General features: G+C 43.5%; 1 protein-coding gene across 12 annotated transcripts in view; it reads left to right on the top strand.

The window, feature by feature from the left end:
* Positions 1 to 24,064, top strand: part of DUSP10 (dual specificity phosphatase 10) — a 261,089-nt gene that overhangs the window by 197,877 nt on the left and 39,148 nt on the right. Inside the window, exon 1 of one of the 12 annotated variants that reach the window (XM_086878814.1) lies at positions 12,249 to 12,372. The exons of the other annotated variants lie outside the window; for them this stretch is intronic. The gene's annotated coding sequence lies outside the window, so the exon portion shown is untranslated. Of the gene's footprint in view, positions 1 to 12,248; positions 12,373 to 24,064 lie in introns of those variants that run through there. 12 annotated transcript variants of the gene reach the window in all.

The raw sequence follows: 24,064 nt of genomic DNA, 5'->3' as shown, positions 1-24,064 counted from the left end.
CCAAGTCCTCCCCAGGGCTGTTCTCCATCCATTCTCCACCCTGCCTGTATTTGTGCTTGGGATTACCCTGACACATGCACAAGATCTGGTCCTTGGCCTTGTTGGATGTCACAAGGCTCACACAGGCCCACCTCTCCAGCTGTCAAGGTCCCTCTGGATGGCATCCCTTCCCTCCCATGTGTTGACCACACCCCATGGCCTGGTGTCATTAAACCTACTGAGGGTGCCCTCCATCCCATTCTCCGTGTCACTGACAGAGTCATTAAACCGTGCTGGTTCCAATTCTGACTCCTGAGGAACACCACTTGTCACTGGTCTCCACTTGGCTATGAAGCTGTTGATCACAACTGAGTCTGATCATCCAGCCAATTCCTTTTCCACTGAATGGTTCATCCATCATGTCTCACAAGTCCAGGTGAATGATGTCAGTTTCTTTCCTCTTATCCACCAACACTGTAGCTCCATAATAAAAAGTCACCAAATTTCTCAGGCACAAATTGACCTTAACTGAGACATCTTGTCTGGCAGTAAACACATCCTTATTTTCAGTGTGCTTTATGAGTTTCCAGGAGGATCTGCTCCATGAGCTTGCTGGTCACTGAGGTAAGACTGACTAGCCTATAATTCCTTCCTTTTTTCCCATTTTAAAAATGGGAGTTTTGTATCCTCTTTTCTCATCAGTGGAAACTTCAGTGGACTGTCATGACTTCTCAACTGTGATTGATAGTGGCTTGGCCACTTCATTTGTCAATTCCTACAGGACCCACAGATTTGTCTCATTAGACTCCACAGACTTGTATTCCTTCCTCTATCCATCTTAAGGTCTCTTAGGTGTTCCTGAACCTGATCTTTTCCTCCAGTGGGTGGCTCTTTGTTCTTGCAGTCCCCATTTGTGCCTTCTGTGACTTGGCTGGTGTGGCTGGAGTGCTTCCTGGTGAAGGCTGAGGCAAACATGTTACTTCAGCTCCCTCTTCATGTCTTGGATAATCAGGTTTAATCTCTTGTTTTCTTCTGGAGATGGCTTTCATTTTCCCTAGGCTTCCTTTTATCGCAGATGTACCTAGAGAAGTTGTTCTTGTTGCCTTTGACATCCCTGGCCAGATTTGATTCCTTACTTAATTGTTCAGACAGTTTCTCTGTATTCCTCCCAAGCTGCCTGTCCTTGCTTCCACCCTCTGCAAGCTACCTTTTTGCATTTGAATTTGTCCAGGAGCTCCTTGTTCATTTACCCCCCTACTGGTTTTCTCTGACTGCCTCTCTTTTGGGCTTCTCCTGAGCTTGGAGGAAGTGATCCTTGAATATCAGCCTACTTTCCATCCAACCCTTCTTCCATCATGGGGTTTACCCCAATGTTCTCTACCATGAGAGGGTCCCTGGTGAGGCCAAAATCTGCTCTCCTGAAGTAAGGGGTCCTGCTTGCTGTGCACCATTCTTGCTGCCCTAAGGACCTTGAACTCCACCATTTCACAGACACTGCAGCCAAAACTGCCTGGCACGAAGGGCCACTTCCAAAGCACTGGGATCGTACCTTGTTTTTGTGTAGCCACAGTACACAGCAGACATGCTTTTGCTGGTGAGCCTCACCAGTCTGATCACCTGTTTATATCACTGCTGGTTAGACAGCGGGCAGCGAGACAGTCAAGGACAGACAGCAGTGGGTGATGGAGATTTACCCACCGTGACCTTGAGACTTGCAAATGATCTTCTGCAAAGGGTAAGTGCTTCTGCCTCTTGGGGAAAGGACAGAGATGGCATTGTTTTATGCCTCTTGATAACTTGCCAGTGGGTTTTGTTAACACTAGTCTCACAACGAGGTCAATCAATCAATTTCCATATTTGCGGTATATTTGCCAGAAATGCCTTAAAGCATTTTCCAAAAATACAGATGTCCCTGTGAAATCTTTACATAAACAATAGGGCTGGTGAGGGGGGAATCAATGCAACTTTTATGTATGTATTGATATTTCATACTATACATTATCTCTAAATGGGTAGACAGATTTTATATAATAAAAATGACCTTATAAAAAGCATGCAGCTGTGATGCAGCCTTCTACTTGCCCTTTCTTTTCCACCTGCTGAAAGGTCATTGTGTAATTGCTGAACTGCAGAAATCACACTTCCTCCTGGCTGGAGAAAGCAGTAGAGCTCTTACATCTCAAATGTCCTAATAATGATGCAGTAAAACAACATTTAGGTCTTTAAAAATGCTCGTCAAATGGGCAGGCTGAGGTCTCAGATAATATGCCAAATAAACCTTCATATTCAAATTATGGGTATTACCCATATTTAAAATATGGGTAGAGTGGTACCTTCCATAAAGACCATTGTGGGTCTTTAACCAAGGCAACAGTATTTTGGGAAATAAGTCAACTAGGACTTGTTAATTCAGATATGTAAAAAATTCAGATATGTAAAAAATAGTGGACTCTCATACACGAATAAAACAAGAAACTAAAGAAGAACATTAGATTCAGGCACAGGATCATCCTGTTTCTTGTGAGGTCTCAGTGATATCTATCATTGTGCATATCCAGATTTCTGAAAGAGGCAGGAGATGATAATTGAGTCATATATAATAGAAACAGGGAGTTGAACAATAAATTCTATGCTCAGTCAAGCATGGCTTAGTTTCTGCCTGAGTTTCATTTTCAGCAATTGCTAGACAGTCAAGATTGAACTCCAGACAAGCAGAGGTAGGACCTGGATTGCATCAAGAATTATGTATTAGTCATGAGAATTACAGCGTGATCTATTATTAGAGCAACAGAAAATAGCCTTGTGAAGTAAAGGAGAGGCTGGGAAGCAGGGAAACAAGACCTGAGAGGGATCTCACTGTATCAAAATTAATGGAAAATAGCAATTTTCACTTGTGGCTAAGATATTTTTAGGCTTTTCTGGTGAACTTGGCAGTGTTAGGTTTATGGTTGGACTCTGTGATCTCAGAGGTCTTTTCCAGCCTAAATGATTCCATGGTTTTATTCTGCAAAATGCTGCCTCACAAAAGGAAGTCTCTCCTATATCCAGATGTCTCTGGATTTCCTGCCTCTTCCTGGAGGGTGATAGCCCTGACCATTGCAGGTTGGTGAGCATGGATTTGTTTCCTATCCTTAGAGGCATCAACTCCCTTTGCTTGGGAGTACCTCTGTAACTTGCTGTTGCACTTGGCCAGGTGCCCTGTTGATTGAAGGCCAGATCCTCATCCCTGGGCTGGACTTTCCAGCTTGACCTCAGAACAGCCTTGTCACTCTGGACTGACTTGGTGGTCTGGACTCTCTGCAGACCCTGGTTACAACTCCTGTGTGGTTGCTCTCAGGGCTGGAGTGCCAGGCATGTTGTCCTGTAGGCCTCAGGGCACGCATGGCTCCCTGTGTGTACAGGGTGCTCCAGCACCGTGCCATGGACAACAGTGACAATGCATTGGGACATGCCGGACTCACTGTGACATCACCAGCTCTCCAGCACTTTGGCTCCCTCAACTCATCATTACAGGCTACCCCCAGAGCTCCTTTCCAATTTATCTGTGCCTCTCCAAAACTACTTCTACTTCTAAAGTGGAACATTTTGGTGGGATATAGTTTGGGCCTGCAGCATCGCTGTCAAGTTCATTTTCATCAAAGGCCAGATAGAAAACCTTGAGTTAAGCCACCTTTGAGTGTGTAATCACACATTTGTGTTGCCAGGCATGACATTCTAAAACTGAAGGTTGACCTAGCACAGTGAACTTCTCCAGTGTCCCTTTGTGTCTAATGGCAAAAAGTGCACTCAGTTCCAGAGTTGCAGGTTGTGTTTTTTGGGGTGTTGTTTTGTTTGGGTTTTATTTTTCTTTTTAAGTAGAAGTGACTACAGAAATATTGTCCTTTCTTATTTCTAGAAACTTGTAAATAGGTTTAGGACAACTTTTGCCTTGGAATGGGCCAGGAGTTGGCAGTCTGATACGGGTGCTGTTGTAATGGGTATCCGCTATGGATTAGGAAGAAGTAATAGTTGAGGCCTTCAGACAAATGAAAGAAGCCTCATGTTCATAGGCCCTCACCCCATGGGGGACCCACAAAATAGCTGGTGGAATAATACAGCAGGGCACAAGCAATTAGGAAGTTTCTGGAGTATCCTGGTGATGTTTCTGGCACAAGTAGTCAGGGAGCCAACAGGGAAAGGTGATGTCCTGGACCTGATACAGACAAGGAAGAACAAGACTGAGACAGAAGCCCTGGTTTTCTGGATAGCAGACTTCAGCCTAAGAGAGCTGCTTGGAAGAATCCCATAGGACATGGCCCTGGAGAGATAAGGGGTGCAGGAGAGCTGGGTCATATTCAAGGATCCCCTCCTCCAAGCTCAAGAAGGGCCCATTCCGAAAAGAAGGAAAACAAGCAAAGGACAGCAGATGTTTTTGCTTCAGACTTGACCAGTAAAATTATCCTTTGGGAATCCCAGGCCCCTGAGGCTAGAGGAAAAGTCTGGAATAAGGAGGACTTAGTGGAGGAGACTCAGCCTAGGGGGCATTTAACCACACTGGACATGCACCCCTGAGAGCTGAGGGACCTGGCTGATGTCAGTGCAAGGCCATTGACTATCTTTAATATGTCAAATGGTCATTATGACTGGGACAGGTTCCTGAAGATCCTTTAGAGCTTCAGTATCAAGAAAGGCAGGAAGGATCTCTGAGAAACTGAAGGCTAATCATCCTCACCTTGATGCCTGGGAGGGTGAAGTAGAAAAACTTCCTGGAATGTATTTGCTAACACATGAAGGGACAAGGTCATTTGGGGTTGTCAGCATGGATTGATTATAAAGATGAAATCACCCCTGAGCAACCCATTTTCCTTTTACAAGGTTATTGCTACCTTGGTGGACAAGGGGAAAGGAGTAAATGCTTGGTTTATTTGGTTGTTTTGGCTTTTTTAACTGTGAGGGTACTTAAACAGTACCTGGGACAGGTTTCCCAGAAGGGTTATGGAGTTTGCATACTTCAAGATACTCCAAACCCAACTGGACACAGTCTCAGGCAACATGCTGTAGCTGGCCCTGCTTTAGCTGGGGGCTTGGACTAGATGTTCTCAAGAAGTCTCTTTCAACTTAAGCAATTTTGTGTGAATTTATTCTCCCTATGTAGATTTTGCAACTGAAAAATATCTCAGTCTATATTGTGACAGTCAGCAGCAACAATGAATTAAATAAAATAGGTTATTTTCTAAAGCTATTATACAAATTGCATTGAAGTCATTAAAAAATCCCATTGATTTCAAAGGGCTTTGGCTTAGTTCCAATAGTCCTTATTTAAATAACTATCTAAATGGCCTGATTTTCACAAATATAGGGAATGCAGCTGCTCCAGAGGGCTTCACTTGGCTTTGATCATACTCTAATTAGTTGTACTTGTTTAAAATGTTTTTAAAAAGTTTGAAAATTTGGTTGTTTTTTTTTTTTTTTCTCCTCACAGTCAACAAACTCAGTAATTCCTGGAGGGGTATAGCTTAAATTTTCCCCAGAGCTCAACCTTTTATATAAAATAACTTCATACAAAATATTGTTACAAAATACAACTCTGAGTGTGGAAAACCAGCAGCATGGTAGAGAGACTATTCAGTAATCATAGAAACAGGCCAAGGATTTTGGTGTATCAGGCTTGTAAGGGCAAAATTCTGGGGCAAAGGGAATTGGAGGGTGTCATCCAACAATGTGTTCCATGTCAGGTATCAAGAGATGGGAATGACTGGAGACTGGGAAAGAAGCACAGGATCCCTGTTTCTTACAAGTGACAGCTGTGTGGGAGACTAATTCCAGTGACGGATGGTTTTGCCTTCTACTTAGTCAGTAGGTGCAGGATGTGTGAATGATGATGTTTCTGAAGAAGATTGGTAATATAATATTCTAGGCTGACTACAGATCTGAGATTTGTTATTGAAAAACTCAGATGGGAATGCTGAAACTATTTTCTGAACACCAGGAAGCTGAGGTGCCAGAGGGAAAGTGATAGCAGTGACATTCTGGTGCAGTGTTCATCAGCTACTGTCATGCTTTATTAAAACAAATTAATTAAATACCCTTAACAATTGCAGCAGTTATTAACAACTTAGGTATGTGAAAATCTCATCCTTAAAGAAGGTCACCTGGGCAGCGTTTCCTGTTCTGCTACCAAAATGTGTGTAATATCTGTATAAATTATTTTGTCTTTTCTACATCTGAAATTATTCATCGGTTAAATGACTACATTAAAAACCAGGCCTTTAGCTCACAGGGATATATTGTTATGAGCCATACTGTAGTTCCTACTAAGAGGTCAACGTTTTTCTTACATAAGTACAAGATGTTATTACTTGGGGCTTTTTTAATACTTTATAGACCTATATTCTGTTTCAAATTACCACATCTTAAGGCTGATGCAGCCAGAGCCTCTTGTGTGGTGTTGATTTCTTCTTTGGAAGCATTGGTGAGCATGGCTCCATCTATATTTCTTCCCTATCTGCTTCAGAAAGAATAAGAAAGGCTCTGATTGATGCATATGATTATGGAGAAAGACAAAGGGGGAATACCCAGCCTGGCTAAGTGCAAACTGGAAATATCAAACCAGACAGCTAGCTAAGCAGAGAGGCAGATAAAAAAGTTATGGATAGCCACAGAAATACACTGAGAATTACACTTAGCTCAACTGAGGAAAGATAATAAAGAACTAATATACCTCTTGAAGATACCTGAATGTCTAGGCATGAGATAAAGGACAGTAAGATACATCTCCCCACTGCCAACCTTTTTAAATCTCCTAGTGAAAATTCACAGTGTAAAGATAACCTTAAAATAGATACTTGTGGGTTTCTGTTGTAATAACAAGAAGTGGAAAAGATAACAAATGCCAGAAGAGGAAAAGGTTTGTTCTTTAAATGGTTAAAGCAGATTGTGGTGTGACTGGAAGGGACCATCCAGAAGGGTGGTGAGCAACAGTGAGTGCTTCCTTTTCCCCAGCCACCCCTGTCACTAGAGAGCCATGCTGTTATCCCACAGCAGGTAACTCATCTGAAACCCACTCTGAATCCATGTGCAGTAGCACATTGAAGTTCCACGTGATTTGATGGTGTAGCTTGAGAAGTAACTTCTGAGACTTCTCAAGAGAAAGCGCATTATTCTGTGAAACAATTTGTTCTTGTAGAATTAAAAAACTAAAAATTTCAGCATTCATCATTTTTTATGATTGTAAACTCCAATAAAGCTATACATGTTTCAAATTTACATGAGTGTCAAGGAGGGAAAGATACATTTTTGGCTCACAGACTTTAAACTTGTTAAAAAGGCGCAGATGCAATGACTGATAAAACCAAAGCCTACGCTTTCTTGCTTTGCTGTGGAAGAGAGGAAGTGGTTTTTCATCTAAAATGCAACGTACCACAAAGAACTAACTTTTTCCATGCCTGAGTTGTACAGTGTTCTTTGTAGCTAGATTCTTGGCACCTATGAAAATATGACTAATAAAAAGACTGAAGTTGAAGAGATATGTGCAGGATCGAGCTACTAAAATGAAGTAGCCATCTCGGTGGGGGCATTCCTCATCAGAGTGCTTCTAGGTTTCTTCAGATGGAGTGCTGTTCCTCCTCTCTACCTGGCTTAGCTGCTGCTGAGGTGCAGCTGCAGGGTACAACTACATAAGGTAGCTGTCAATACCTTGAACTGCCAGGAATACCTGAATCCATGGGGTACCTGTCTGCTGCCATAAATTTCTGTACTTCCATGGCACCCACTCACTCCACCCCAGAAGGGCTGGTTCTAGGTGCTTGGCCTCTCTTTTCAGGAGCACCTAGGATGTCTTGTGGGGTGAAGCTCTTGGATTTAAGGAGAAAGAGGATGCTGTGCCACAAGTTTTTTGCTATGATCCTGTACCTGAAGGTACCAGCTTACACAGGAAAAATTTTCAGAGAGGATGGACTTTCAGATGTGGCTGTCTTTCTGCCCTTTGGCTTTGGGAAAGGGTGGTGGTTCGTGCAATTTAGGGAGGGAACCACAGATCAGGGATTGCCTGGGGCTCTCTCTTAGCTTCCAAAGCCAGCAGGATTTACCTTGATTGCTTATAGCATCCCCACCTGCTGTGTGCTTGTGCTCCTGGTCCCCCTTGAGTGATGCCTTCTTCCCACACATTGGCATGGACTGGAGAAGCTGAGCTTCTGCTCTGGCACAACCACTTAGAGGGCCTTGGCTGAAGAGGGGGCAGAAATGCTCAGCAGGTGCCCTGTGAGCCTGGCTGGATGGAGAATGCTGCAGCTGCCTTTGGCCTCTGATCTGTTTTCTTTCACACAGAAAATAAGCTGTTGAGAGGGAGAAGGAGAGAAAATCCCACATACCTGGGCCACTTATAGTATGGAGGTGGATAATATAGCAGTCTTGCAGTTGAGATTGAAGCCAAAGGGTAGGTAATATTGAGGTCTTTTATTCAGGTACTGAAAACCTATTAGGTCTAATTTTAATTGTAGTAAGGCCTCGTTGCACTAATCAGAAGGGGTAAAAAGGTACCTTTTAATGGCATAAATTAGCTTCAGTTTTAAAGCATGACTTGAATTGTGTTGAAGAGTGAAGAATAATTGCATTGGCTTCTTGTTATCGCTGCTTGGTATATTCAGACCATCTGTGTGCATGTTATTGTAACTGGGCAGTGGCTGTAGATCTTCAGTGCATGCAGCAGATCTGTGGAGCCTGACTTGAGGCTTCCAAAAGGCACCAGGATTAGGACTTTGTCCCTGTGAACATCATTTAAATTACCTTCTAATTGATGTTTTGAAAGAGAAAGTTTTGAAAGATGCAAGTGGAAACTTTCTAGAAGCAAAAATCCCCTGAAGCCCCATACACCCACTGTTTCTCAAGTTACCTATGTTTTATTTATTTTTATTTTTTGTTCTTACACCAGCCTGCAGAAACAAGGCACTGTAAGAGCTCTCTCCCACTTTCCCTTTGCTACTCCAGCCCTTACAGGGGTCTGGTGATGTTTGGTATTTTGAAGTGCTTTAAGATCCCTGATCTTAAAGGTGCTGTATAAATGCTAGAACTCTGTGTATATTTGTAGGGAGATCTTATTCCTGTGCCCCAGCTGCCCATCTAGAATGCAAGAAAAAATGATTTTCCCTCTGTGCCACTGGGCAGGGCTGGGAGAGCAGGTAGAGTCATATTGCCACAGCTGTCTGTATGATTCAAAGAGCAATAAACCTCTTTACAAACAACACAAAACCCCACCCCCACCAGGTGCAAGGTTTGTGTGTGTAGGTGACCTGCCATGCTAGAGCCAGGTGGGAATGAAGGGCTGCTGGTGGCTGATTTGGTCCTTAGTGATGTGCTGCAGTCTGCTTTGGCTTTGTCTCAATGCTGGGGTGACCCCCACCTGGTGTGGTGGCATCTCTGGGTGTCACTAGTTGGCTCTGTAACTAACCTGCCAAATAATCAGGGAGTTCTTCCAGATGGGCAAAAATACATGTGGAAGTGCCAAGTATCCAAGATGTACCATGCTAGCTGGAAACAACCCACAGGAATAACCACCCTGCAACAGCCTGAGCGTGTGCAACAGACCTTTGTGTGCCAGAGAATGATCCTGAGGTGATGGGGAACGGCAAAGCAGTGGGAGACATGCTAATTGTCTGTGTGTCATTACCAGCCCTTCATCTTTATAATCAAGAGACCCAAGTGTTCCTGAGTATCTGTTGGTATCTGGCTTTCAGGAAGTTGGGGTACTGGGATGCATAAACTGAGGACTAGGTTTGTTTCCACCAAATGGCCATGGAAAATTCATGCTCCAAGGGCATAAAGGGTATAAAATAGAGTGATTTACATGCAGGAGATTTCTCATCTCTGTCTCTTAGATTTTAGCTGACTATGTAATAGATAAGGGTGTAGGAAAAAAATAATCAGGCTTGGATTATCTTCTTGCAGGGAAAGCATGAGCACAGATTTTGAAGATGAACTACACCCTGCACTATGGTTAACCACATCAACAAGCAAAAAGTCCCCTTGCTTATATTAACAGCGAGATAATGCTTAGCATTCTACTTGATAAAGGCATGTTTTGCTAAGCCTGTTTTCTATTTCAGTTTTTTACAAAGGATGTCAGGCCTTCATACATTGCTAGAGAAGCCTTGTACAGCTGCTGCTGTAGTCCTTGGCCTTTTCAAACCAGGGTGAAAAGCACAGTATGAACCCAAGTGTCCTGGGGGTGAGCCAGCTGCTGGACCATGGTTTCTTCAAAGTGGGTGGCTTTGGGTGCTCTGACAATTTTGCTGTTTTCTGTATTTTGTGTCCTTGATCCTAAACATAATAGTCATTATAACATCTGGCATGTGTAATGTGCTGTACATAGAATGCAGGAATCGTTTTCTTTTCTGCGCTGGCAAGCAGCCTTCCCTTAGGATGGAGGGACTGTTATTCAACAGCCCATAGAAATACATATGGGAGCTGGAAAAGAAGTAAATATGAAACAGGAAGCAAAGCTTTTTCAAGAACTGAAGTGGGAGGACTATTATTTAACACTCAGGGATGCTCTCTATCCCTCGTGATGCTCCTGTGGGGTCTTCCGAATCTGGGCTAGCCTTTCTTTTCACTTTAACAAAGGCTGGGTGGGTTCTGATGCAGAGAGTCCCCAAGAGAGTTTACAAAGGCTACCCCGGAGTGTCAAGAGGGAGATTGCAAAGAGGCGTTTTTAGCCTCGGTGCCTGATTTCATTCAAGCTGGCACCACACCTGTACATGGGAAGGAAAATCAGCCAGGCAGCTAAACTTGTACTTCCTTTTGATATAGCAATACATTTTGTTAGAAACAATCAGTCAGTTATAATCCTTATACAACAGCTGCAGTTTCTCCTCTCAGCCTCTCACACTGTGCCATTATAAATAGATTGTCATATTCCTTGCAGCATTAAATTGCTTTCTACATTCCCAGTCCCTGGGAGAACTGATTGACTTGGGAAACCTGCCATTTTGGTAGCCCTCCAGAAAAAGTGATTACTTATTTTTGCATCTGTTGCCAAACCCCTATAAGTATGTTACCATTAAAAAGTCAGTATTTAACCACAATTACCATAAGGGGGTATTTGATATGACAGTTGTTTCCTGCTGTGTTATGTTTCTCTGTACACAAAAAGTAAATGGGTGGTTTTAATTAGAGGAGGGGGCTTTTCTAGCTATAGCTCCGCTGCTTTGAACACACAATACAGTCTTGCTTCTTTAAGCAATGCAGAGATTAAGGATTTAGAAGCTCAGCCCACCAAAAATCCAAACAGAAATATACCTGTTGTAGGGAGCACGCAAGCAAATAAATGTGAAGTGCCTAAGGGTGGTGCTTTAAGTGGCATGGTCATGTGGCTTGGGGATGCCAGAAGAATAACAATATTCCCCATTTTCCTGTCCTGTGGCCCAGTGCAGAAATGTAAGCATGGCAGTGTGCTGGCCACTCCAGAATCAGGGATGTCTCTCTGTCTTTAGCAAGATCTATTGCCATAACGACCTGATCCTGCTTTGGTGAGTCAGTGAAAACCTCCCCACTGAGGTGAATATGATACCATAACCCTTTAAAAACCTTCCAAGACAAGACAAGGTGTCTGATGCTTAGCTCTGCAAAATAGGACATTTTGTGCTGCGTGGTTCTTAATGAGGCAATGTCTGTTGCATTTTAATAGCATTCTCTTAGGCATTGGCCCAGATTGGAGCTCCTTCAGTGGCTGTTTATACACTTAACATTGAGTGCTTATTGATTAAAACCCAAACACAGCCTCAGAAGTAGGGACCAGTCCAGCCTGACCAGGCTCTAGACTGATGCCCCCTGACTGGTTCTTTTCTCCCTTTTTCTGTCTAGTGCTATGAACAGTGGATTTTTTTACCCCAGAGGGAGAGGTGCAGAGCTGTACTTGTCTCTGTTTTGTTCACCAACTCTCTTTCAAATCTGTGTTTGGCAATTAAATGCCCCATGAGAAGGTATGAGGTGGGCTGAGAAAGGAGCTGAATCTCCCCTTCTAGACCAGCTGCTATAAAAATACAGTTACTACTCAAAGTCTGGGGGAGGAGGGGACATCCCTAAAGTGTCATTTTTGGGAGTTGATGACCTGAGAAAGCCTGCTGGACTCATCCCTCAAGAGAAGTGAAAGATGGAGGAGACATCAAGTTTATAGCTGAAGCTTAGGGTGGGTATTAGCAGGTTCCTCTAGGGCAGCTGTTATCATGCAGAGACTTTCTGGTGAACCTGATGAGCTTGTGATCTGACAGGGATCTCATAAATGTATGTTCCTCCAGGGACTGGTGGCAGGTACAGCTCCGGTTTGGGTCATGGCTTTACACTTGGATGATTTTCCTCTTCTGAAATGCTTCATTAAAGTGAAGCCTAAACCCAGAGACTTCAGAGTGCTTTTTGGAACAGGTAAATATAGCAATTTCATAGTTTTGGATAAGGGCAGGATTTTCTAAAGGTAGCCATATGTCTACCATCATCTGCTGTCTGTTCTTCTGTGAGGAATCCTGTTTGACATGTATTTTAGCGTTGGTTTATAGACAACAGACTGTTTCTTGATTGATGGTAGAGGAACATGGGTCAGAAATCATTTGTAATTGATGCTCACAAAAAGGTAGAGATATACATAATTCTATTCCTTTGAATTGAGTAAGAAATTAAAGTTAGTAGGCGGTAATGGTCTGAATACCATTTTACATCTGGTCTGTGGAGTGTTTTAGCAGGCTCAGCCTATTTAGATTGAGCAGATACTTTTTGCATGCTAATCAGAATACCTGATTTAGGGCATCTAATGTTTTTCATCTAGCTAATAGGAATCTCTACAGTTGTTCTTTTCCTTCGTAAATCCTTCTAATGTCCAGTGCTCTTTTTTAATATGCAAGTCCTTTCTCCTGAATGTGAAGAGCAAGATTAAATAGGATGCTTACAATATCACCTATAAAGAAGTAGCTCTATACTACTGAAAGCAGCTGGCTAGTAAGTACTGTAAAATCAGCATCCTTTTGTACTTCGAACCAGAGCATTAGAGAGCTTCATGCCTTGGTGCACCATCAAATCCAGGTCTGGGATAATATAAATGCAAAGACCCTGGAGGTTTTTTTTCCAAAGCAAGGAAAATAAGAGATCACAAACCATTACATATCTACTGTATTTTCCCTGTACTACCTTATTGCTGAGCTGCAGCAGCTTATCAGCACTTCCTTCTGTCATTCCCTGTTGCCAAACCTCTACAAAATGCCTGCAAAGCCTTCAGTGTGAAGTAGGAAAGATGATGCCTGTTTCCAAGTTATGAAGATTGTTTACAATCCAAATATTTGAAGATGTTGCTAGTTATATGGTAACCATAACCCATGTAACTCAATGCTTTAATTAAAGGTTTCTGTTGACTGAAGCACATATGATAGCTGATTTAAAAGCTGTTGCTGCAGCTAGGTTTTATCTACCTCTAAAGCTGACACCAGAAAACATGTAATTCAGAGCAAATATAACTTTAAAAAAAAAAAAGTGTCTGGCTGGTTGCTGTGCAAATGCAGTCAGCTATGAGTAGTCTGACATAACAGGAAGAATATCTCTGATGGCGAAAACTGCACTCTCTGAGAAAGCCTCCAGCTTTTATTTTCTTCTGTTTTGTGACTATGGTTTTAATCTCTCCCAGGACTCTCTTCCCACAGAAAATACCATCTGAACAACTTTATATTCACTGTTTGCAGCTTCTTACCTCTTCTGTGGTTTGGCCAACATTGTTGCTATTGGTGTTGGATTTGGAGACTCAGTTATTTGTGTAGCAGCAGGTAGTGAAGGACTCGGATTGGCAGTGCAAAGACATGAGCTCAAACCTAACCAGCTTCCTAGTTCCTAATAAATGTGAGCAGAAATCTTCCCTGAGGGGGATTTTAAGAAGGCATCAGCTGCTCTGGAGATGTATCCAAACCTCTGGACCTTTTTAGGTTTGCCCATCACTTCTTACAATTGGGAAAGAAATGCATGACTCTTTGAGGAAGGTATTTTAAGCTTATTTTCTTTAATCTTCTGGGTTCTGTGGTTGTGACTCCCCTGAGGTCATACAGATATTTTTAAATGAATTCTCACTGCTTGAATAACAAGAAAATAACATCTTGGTTTTCAACTTTTTTATTCTCCAGCTTCATAACTTTGGGCACTCCTGAAGTGAAGCTGAAGTCGTTGGGCCATTTCAAGAGTCCTTTTGTATTTACACTAATAACAAACCTTCTCCCTCAAAGAACATTTGCCATACTTCAAATGTTTATTGTTCAGCTGGGCCAGTGAACAGCTGTATTGAGCAAAGCCCCATGTGACTCCCATTGCATTCCTGGGTGATTATAGAGTACTGCCAGCCACTGTTTAATGTGTACGTTGCGGTAGAATCCGCACGGCCTGGAGCACAGAGAAGGAGGGGAAAAAAGTCCCTTGCAATCTGAGTATGAAATCGTTACACAAGGATATGAAAAGCAAGGAAGAGGTCGTTGCACCCCTGGTAAAATGTCTTTTGTGCCTCCCTGAGCTGAATTTGTGCCTGTTTTTGACAGGAGAGCAGTCAGGTCAGCCTGGGTGTTCATGTGCCTCGGCACGGAGCCTTTGGAGCCGTTTTCCCCAGAGATGGCTCAGAGCTTTTCTCCAAACCACATTTGCATTGGAAAATGGAGTCTGTCAAAATATAACATGTTGTGGGCTCACACCAGCATTCAGGGGATAGAAGGAAGAACACATGGCTGCTTTGGGCATCTTCAGCTTGTTCTGAGTGGTGCCAGACTGGATTGATGTGACAAGAGGAAGGCATTTTGTTTCAACCAGCAGTGCTCCTATTGCTTTTCACTTGGTCGATTTAAGTTGAAGGGAATGTTAACATTAAAACCTAACAAAGGCAGCAGCACTTTACATTGTGGTATTGTAGAAATGAGGTATTTCTGCACTTTCGAATTGATTTATTTTAAAACAATTTCTAGCTAACAGAAAAACTTAAAAATTAGACTTTTTGGGTTTATCATGACACAGAGTTGGAAATGCTGGGGTTGAATGTGTCTCTGAAAATACATCATTTCTTGCTCTGACCTGTGCCAGATACCAGTATCTGAAAAATTAACTTTCCAGACCAAAAAGCTTAGGAGAATTTTATTCTCTGATTCACTTATAAACCTCTTTAAAATTTTTGCCGTAAGTAAAAAAGTTACTCAGCTTTGTTAATAGGGGAAAGTTTTTAAATCATCCATGGTGCTTAGATTGTTGCCCTGCCATGAGCTACTGTCTTGCTAATGTCATCCAACAGGCACAGAGGAAGAATGAACTACTGAAACTTGTTAATAAAAATAGTTTTATTGCTTGGGATTGTTTCAAACATGTTCTGCTTGGGTGGATTTTTATGCTAAGAACAATGTTTTTCCTCACCCCCAAATCATCTAAAAGAAAGGGCCGTGTAGCTGTTGTCTTTTAGCAGTTCCCAAGTAAAGAAGGAAATTATATTCAGGCAGGCCTTTTAAATTGATTTGGAAGTCTCATCTGGACTTGTCTTGCATGAGAGCCCTCCAATTCACTAGCCCTCTGCTGTGTGCAAGCTGGCTCTACTCCTCAGCTTGGCAAATAATAGTCTCAAACGTGGGTTAAACTGACAAGTGGCTCCTTAAAAAAAGCCTTTTTTAAATGGCTCTGTGAGAATTTCCAGCAAGTCCGCAAAATGTTTCAGGAACATTGGATCCAAAATTAGCTCCTTCTGATTAACTTCCATGCAGCAGGCTATTGCGGGGCCACCTCGATTCTTCCTGTTAATAAGGCTTATTTAAGGGGCAGAATAATGATAGTCTTGCAAAATGCCTGCTTTTGCAGGATTTTTGCTACAGTTTTGATGACTCAGAGTTATCAGATGTGATGCTTTTGAATTACACGTGGCCAGTAACTGTTAACACTTTTGCAGGGTATTAAAAATTTGAAACTGTTTCATGGTAGCATTTTTGTTAGGAAATAGGAAATGAGGCTTTGCAGGCTGTGCAGAAATTTAAAGCAGGTTTTGGTTTCCTTTTTTTTCTGATGCTATTTTCTACAAAATTCAATACCCCTTGAAAGAATGTTTCAGTTTGTGTAACATTAAAATAGGTTTTCATTTGGAGCAAATAACTTATCCAAACCCTAGATTAGTCTGTGTCTAATGAACTTAAAGAATGGATTTTGTTGGGAGCTGGTACCCCAAGTCAGATTCTTTGGGACTCACTCTGATGAGACAGAGAAACTGGGAATGGAGCTGCTAACCATGGTACAGCCCACATCCCTGTTTTTATTCCCAAGGGGAATAAAAAAAATCACTTTCTGTGTACAGCTCTTGATCTCTGTCTGTTACTACCTTGCTAAGAAACTTCTCTGAATGTTTACTGACTAGCCTGATTTAAGTGGAGGTCTGTTCAATGCCTCTCCCTTTTTACCCCCATTTTTTCGTATGAGGTGCTGACTTCGGAGGTTGTTTTCCCTGAGATAGAGGGGAGCAAGATACAGTTTTCTCTTAAATTGCTTCCCAATCCTCTTCCTACCTAGCCTTAATTAGCCCAGCAGGATCAAAGGATGGCCATTTGTGTTTCCCAGTTGGGAAAGGATACAGCCTGGAACAGCAGGAAGGTGGTTGCCTGTGCAACTGGTGCTTCTGATGCAGAGCAGGGAGACAAGAGATGGAAAGGGCTGTGACCTTAAGCTATGAGCCCACTGAAAGTTTAGAAGAAAGATTTTAAGCCTTTTGCTGACTCTCAGATGGTTTAGATATAAATGATCCATCAGACCTCTGATGAGGTCCTGAGTGAGGAAAATGCCATTACTTGGAGAAAATTCTCCATTGCAATGGGGCCACAAAACTCAATTCTAGGGAAGGGAGCAGGGATGCCCTTGCAGATCCACTGGGATGCCCTGACACACCCTCCCCAAGGCTGTTGCAGGAGAGGTGTGGCTGCAGTGGAGTCTCCACTCTGCACTGGAGCTTGCTGCACAGATAGTGCAGCCTGCACTTATTTTCTGCCTGTAACACTTAGGGGGAGGTGTGGTGCACTGATGGGAAGCAGCTAAAAATGAGCAGGCTAAATCTGTTCGGACCTGCAATGTATTTCAACTTTGACCTTTGATATCTCTGGCTGCCGCTGTCTCGCGTCTTCTTTTATCAGAGACTTCCAGTCTCATGTCAATTTTAAGACATGGGCTGAGAGCCTTGGGCAAATATTCATTGGAGATTAGGAGGAGACTTTAATGAGTGCAGCACAGCAGAAGCGCCCGCACGACAGTGGCTTTTGAAAAACCTATCTCAGGGCAGTTGAAGCAAATCTGGAGCACGCCCTGATTTTGTTCACTTGAGATGCCAGCTGCAAGGCATGTTGTTCCATGTGAATTTTCTTTCGCATTTCACCCGCTAAAAATGTCCTCTCTGCGGCTGCTGGGGGCTTGGAATGAATTTGGGAACGCGTCCAAAAAATGGTGGGTGGGTGGGTGGGTGGGTTGCATGGGTGAAGGGTAGTGGATGGAAACCCTTGTTGGATGAGGGGATACAAAGAAAAGATGATGCCAGTGCACACCCTGGCCAGAGCTGGGACAGAGGGAGGGAGGGAGGGAGGGAACATTTGTTTCCACGGGGTGCCTCAAGATGCTGACCCAGATTTGTGATGCCACGGTGGTGGGGTTTTCGCAGCGCTGACTGCACTGGCAGCAACTCAGCGGGAAATGTCTGGTGCAGCATGAACCTTCCATCACATCCCTCCCAGGGTGCTGAACCAACTACCTGGAAGTCTCTGAAGCTTGATGGCTGGATTGGGAATTGCTTCCCACTTCCTCCCCTCTTCTTCTCTGTAATTACTAAAACTCTGTAGAAAAGCTGAGCGGTGGGATTTGGCTGCAAAATCAGCTGTGTCTTTGAGGCAAGCCCTGCTGTGAGCAGGTGATCCCAGAGATCCCACCTGGATCACCAAAGTCAGTGGGTTTGCAGTGGTATGAGTGTGGTGTCAGGTCCCTCAGGATATACACAGCAGTGCAGAGCTGACTGCAGGTGCATCCACCTGCCTGTGAAGTGTTTGAGTAAGAGTTTATCCCTTTCACCTGCACCATCATTAGTTGCTCAGTGACCAACAAAAATGATCACAGCTTATTCTCAGTGTTTCCCCACCATCAGTCAGGTAAAACAGTGAGTATTCTTTTATGTCTCATACAGTTCTGTTGAAGGAAATGGTGTTATTCAAACACATACAAGATGCAGAATTTGGACTGACATAGAGCTTATTTAATAAAACTCTGCTGAGTTTATTGCCTTCTTCTTTCTGTTCGAGTTACAGAACCACATCTTCCTTTCCTTTTCACCTCCCTTCAGAGTTCCAAGCTCAGACCTGTAAGAAGCACCAGGGAAAAGAGGAAGGCTGGACTTGCTGGTGAGGCAAGTCTAAAGTCTAACACAGTCCTGCTGAGATCCATTTTAACTGTCATGGACTTATGCTTCCTGTTTGTGTCCCCCTTTCTCCTTCTAGAAAGTGGGAATGATTCTATTGGTCTGCCATCAAAGTATTAAACAATTAGGGAAGCTGAGGCTTAGAAAGAACTTAGAAAGAGGCAGACAAAGCACAAACTGTGACAGCATTGTGCAGTCCTCAAGGAGATTGTATTTGCTTCACCACAAAGCAAGGCCACTGGGAAGGTCACGGCAGTTTGGCTTCTTGCTCAAACCCCCTCCCCAGGATCTGGAGGACAACTCAGCCTGGCTGCAGCTGTGTGTGTGCCCTTGGGTCTGTGGATGTGACTGTAAGGTAGCAGTTCTTGGGATATTTCAGGGTTTTTTCAATTCTGAAATTTCTGATGAGATAGCAAGAGAAGAGCTGGAGGTCTGCTCCACGTACTGAACCCCAGCAACTACTCCTCCAGTTTTGGCAGATGAGTCATGACCAATGTTGTCCTAAGTGAAAATCATCTCCTTATGTCCCATGAGGAGCTGTGATGGGTGTCTTCCTGCAGGCCCACTTCTGTAGCAACTTGGCCAAGCAGGAGTTGGGTCCCTTATGTGGGACAGCTTCAGGCTGGCAGCAGGGAGCTGAGTTTTGGCACCATTCTGGGCCCCCTCTTCATGCATGAGGTGACATTGTTTTAACCCTTTGTGCAGTGAGCTTCCCTCACTGCTAAAGTCCAACAAATCACTGCTGTGTGATGCCAGCCCTGTGTCTGCCCTTAGACATGCTCATTAAGCCTGCCAGCATCGATTTCATTAAAGGGAAGCCCTCAAATTATTTTGCCAAGCTTTTTTTTTTTTTTTGTGCCAAGATCTCCTTGGCACAGCGTAGAGGGGTATTTGTCAGGAACTGCAGCTATTCCTGAGGTTTGCTAGTAGTTTTCTGAGGTTTGCTAGTAGTTTTTTGAAGTTGCTACAGTCTGTGAATGACCATGGTGGCTGCAGTTTCCAGGTCACCCAGGAGGGACTCAGTCACCCCAGGCCACAGAGCTCTGCTGGGCTGCTCCCTCCAGCCTGCCCAGTAGGATGGATGAAGGAATAATCCTGCTAGCACTGTGCTGGATAAGGCCATTCTCCATAGTAAAACACTTTGTGTAGTCCCTGTGGCCAGGATAAGTGCCCTTTGCCTGGTTTGAGCTGCAGAAGAGCTGGGAGCATGGAGAAGACCTGGCTCCAATCCATGTGACTCTCCCATTTGCTGCCTCTTCAGCTGAACTTTCCCCTGCCCCTGGTAGGGGAAATGCCAACTGAGACATGTCTAATTCTTCCCTATCTTTCTCAGTCTGGACATCTTTCCTTATCAGAGCGGCCAAAAATAACCTCTGCCTCCTGTCCAAATGTTGTTCATGCAAGATTGGCCCCCCACTACCCACATAGGAGAGTAAAGTGCACAGCTGGGGTTTTGTCCCTGGGCAAAAAAAGGCAGTAGTGCAGTGAGCAGGGGATTTCCAGAGGCGAGGTTTGTCTGCAGCTACTGGGGATTTTCCAAAAAGGATGATCCAAAGCGGAAGCCTCACTGCATCTGTTTGGGTAGGTCGCATTTCACAGCCAGTCTATCACAGGACATTGAAGGAAAAAAAGAGTGCTTTGGATTCAGAGGGTTTTTCTTTCTTCTCTTCTGCCATAGATTTCTTCCTTTTACAGCCCTCTTATTTTGATGTGCCTCCTTGTGGTTACTAGGTAAGGGAGTGACTGAAGCACGGGTGTAGAAATGCCCTGTATGGAAACAGCGACCTTGATATGGGTAGCTAGAAAGGGGTCAGATCTTCAGCAGAAGGTAGATGGGTGCAGGGAGATCTGATGGACTCAGAGGTCATTCCCCTGCACAGGTGAACCTTCATGGAAGTGGCTAGGGTAGCTCAGACACAACGTGTCCCATGCCCATGAGCACATTGTGGAGATGTGTGGGCGTGGCAGAGGTTTTACAGCAGCTGGGGCTCTGAGTAGAAGGGGGTGATGTGGCAAGAACCTGCGTGGTGCAAGTGCTGCATGTCTCGTGCATGTTTGGTGTATGAGGAAGCAGGGGGAAAATCCTTGAGCTTTGTAGGCAATTTTATTCATATCATATGTTATGTTTGAAGGCTGTTCAGCCATCTCCATTTAGCAGGGCACTGCTTCTCCTGGCATACCAGCACGGGGGAGAATGGAAACACTGGCTACACTTTAGGACTAACAAAACTGTCACTTGAAAATCAGGATTAGAGAAAGGCTTTTGACATAGTAATCTCCCAGCATGATACTTAGTAAAATTTTACTTTTGCCTTGCTCTTGCATGATGTTCAGCTTTTCCACTTTTAGCTGGAGACCAGAGGTAAATCTTTGGCACCTTCAGTAGGATCAGGATGTTGATTTCACTGCCAGACTTGGAATAGAGATTCCTGAGTGCTGGGCACCACTTATGCACCGTTAAATAACCCTTGTAATGATTTCCCAGGGCTTTTCTTCTCCGAATTCAGGTAATCTGAGCATATATTAATTTTGCATGTAAACTGAAGGCAATGGCTCTGTCATCAGCTTCAGCAGGAAGACCAGTACTGCTGTTAATGCCCACCACTGCTGGCTGCAGATTTGCTCCATCCATGGCAGTGGAAATATCTGGAGAGGGGAAAACTCTTCCCTGGGGCCAGGGTCAATGTATCAGGACATTGAAGCAATATCAGAGTCCACTCCTTGCTTCTCTGAGGCAACAAAACGTTTAACATTTGGCCCATTGGAATGGCTCGAGGGATGTACTTACATGGAGTGAAGACTTCAGCCAGCAGGTTGTTACTAATGGGTCTGGTAGCAATGGCAAAATATCTGCCTTTCTTGGGGATTATTAAAGGGATTTCTCAATAGCTTTCACTATCCCTTTGTAAAAAGGACACAAGCCCCAAATGGCATAAAAACTACACAAAACTACCTTGGTGTCATTGCAGCCATTCTGCCCAGTGTGACTGGGGAATGTTGGCCTCACTGTTACCGTTTGCTTTTGTTACTCATTATTTCTGATTTCCACTCAGAATTACTCACAACACTTTTTCAAATGGGATGTTTGTGGTGACTAAGCAGGGTTGAATAAGTCTAGCACAGTTCATGATATCTTATGCTAACATAAGATCTTATTTTTAATGTACTATATTTTAATGTAATATATGAAAAGTATATATAGTGGGGGAGGATGGGTATTATATATGAATATACTATATACAGGATCTCTCCTTGTAGTATCAACTTTCAGGCAGTTCATAGTGCTTCCTATTTTGTATGCAGCCATATAGAATTGGATTTAATGCTCCATGGAGCTATGTAAAATGATGCACTAAAGGAACTGGGACGTAAAAAGGCATTTAAATGCACTGTAATATTTAGCTCCCAATGTCTGTGCAGAAAGGAGTGGTCTGAGACATTTGCCAACACTTGTCCACAGCTGTCCCAAGAAATACTGTCCCTGGTGCTCCTACTGTGTGGTGGGTGTGCAGTACTGATGAGTTATTGTGCTCCTCTGACGCTGGAATATCAGCTTTAAACCCTTGCTGGGAGCAGATTTCTGGTATCTATTTGCCTCTGTGGGCCTAAAAGCCTGGGAAAAAGTTAGTCAGCAAAGAAAAAGCCTAGGAATCCTTTGTTTTTTCTGCCAAAAGAGAGGTATCTTCAGATGAAAACAAAAGCAAACTGGCTGATTTTGTCATGTAGATCTGAGCTGGTAAATCAAGAGCCTGATATCCTACCTGTGAATTTGTATTTATGCATAGCATGTGCTCAGGAGGTTATGGAGCTGCAGTACTGTACCAGCAGGAAGGTGTTCTGCAGATCATTGTTCTCAAAATCTCAAATCTCAGGGGGGATTGCAGTGTCCATAGGGAGTGACTGTGTTTTATGGCACATCCACCCGACTGCTGATAAACTGTGGCACCATGAAACCCTTGGGTACACGTTACATCTTCCACTGGAGGTGGCATTTCAGCAAAGCCTCTCCTCTCGCACCCAGAAAGGGTTATTCTTGGAAAAGAAAATCTTCTCTGTGCAAGGTGGCGGTGACCTGGCAGGGTGTGAGCTGCATGCAGGTTGGAGAATAGTCACTGAAAGTTTTCTCCACCTTCCCAGTGTAATTACCACCCCTGTGACAGTTTTGATTTTAAATGGTTAAAGCTTATGAGTCACCTTCTGTTTCCCTTTTCCATAGCTTGATAATGAATGTTTTTTCCTTAAAGTCTAGCCATGACTGATCAACTCCAGTCATCACTGCTGTGAATGATTGCAAATTGTGCAATATTGTCCCTTGATGAAGATTTGTCCCTTGATGAAAGGGGGTGACCTCATTGTTTAGGGCCCAGCGTGACTCTTCTCCCAGGCATTTTCTTCATTAGCAGGGGTTAAAGTCACAGAGGAGGAGGAAGGCTCCTGTAATGGGAAAGATCAAACTCAAAGATTAGGGAATGGCTCACTGAAACTGCCTGAGATTGTCACAGCCCTTTTCACGCAGTAACTAGCACGTGAATCGGGGAAGTTAACTCACCAAATTTTTATGTGCTTCTCGCAGTGTGGGAGTATCCCAGAAAAATTAAGAGGCAGTGAGTGTGTGGTGGAGTAATAACACTCTGTTTTACCCACGGCATAATTAACACGTGCAAATTCCTTTCAGGGAGAGTCTCGAGGTCAAGAGGCAGAAGAGAGGGATTTAGAGGGTGAAGGAAACTTAGCTTAGAAGGCTAATGAGACTGCTCCTAACAGCTCTGTTAGAAGGAATCAGAAGCACTGAGGAGTTTCGCCTTCAGGAGCACTGGCCAAGGCTTGGATATTGTAGCTGTTCCTTGGTTGTCCATTGAGGGGTTCAGTCAACTTTTTGCTGGATCTCTTTGCTGTCAGAGGCTCGTAACTGAGTAGCTGGTCACAGGGGTTGCCCATAATGCCAATTTGTTTGTGTAGCATGGAGGGAATCGGCCAAAGGCATTTTTGTGTGTGCAAATGTGCCTGTGCACACAACACTAATTGGAACTATTTAATATTCAGAGTTGTTCAGACCTCACTAAGTTTTACGGCCAGAAAGTCTGAAGCCATGACATTGTCAAGGAGAAATGTTGCATTTATCACCTTTTTGCTTGCATTCTCTGTTTTATATACTGACCTCAGCAACTGTAGCAATGAAGACAGCAATATCAAGGAAAAAAAATCAAAACAAAGCCTCCTGGCTGCTTACACATGCATGTTCCCAAATCCTACACTGTGCTACGTTTGAGTTTTGCAAAATCTTTTCTTTATAATGGGCTGAATAAGCAATTATATTAAAACAACCTTCTTTTCCCTTCCTCTCCCCACTCCCTACCCAAATGTGCACTAAGATCCTCTCACCAAAGTTTGCTGTTTAAACCAAAATTTCCAAGCTCTTCCTGATATCTGTGTTTCTTTAGAATATCTGTGTTTCTTTAGAATATCTTAGTGAAACGTGCATGTCCTAATCCTCTGAGCAGTGGCTCGAGGTCCCCGCTGTTCCCCAGCAGGCCAGGCTGCAGGACATTGAGCCAGCCAGGATGACAGAATGCTTGGAAGCTCCCATAACTCTCCTGAGCCCAAGCTGAAGTTTTATTTACACAGTTTGCCAGAAAAATGTTAGTCATGAATTAAATATCCATAAGATCACTGTCCTCCTAAGCT

Source organism: Cyanistes caeruleus, chromosome 2, assembly GCF_971803275.1.
Source record: "Cyanistes caeruleus chromosome 2, bCyaCae1.hap1.1, whole genome shotgun sequence".
Classification (NCBI taxonomy): domain Eukaryota; kingdom Metazoa; phylum Chordata; class Aves; order Passeriformes; family Paridae; genus Cyanistes; species Cyanistes caeruleus.
The sequence above is the reverse complement of the archived record's forward strand: the minus strand, read 5'-3'. Positions and strand labels throughout refer to the sequence as shown.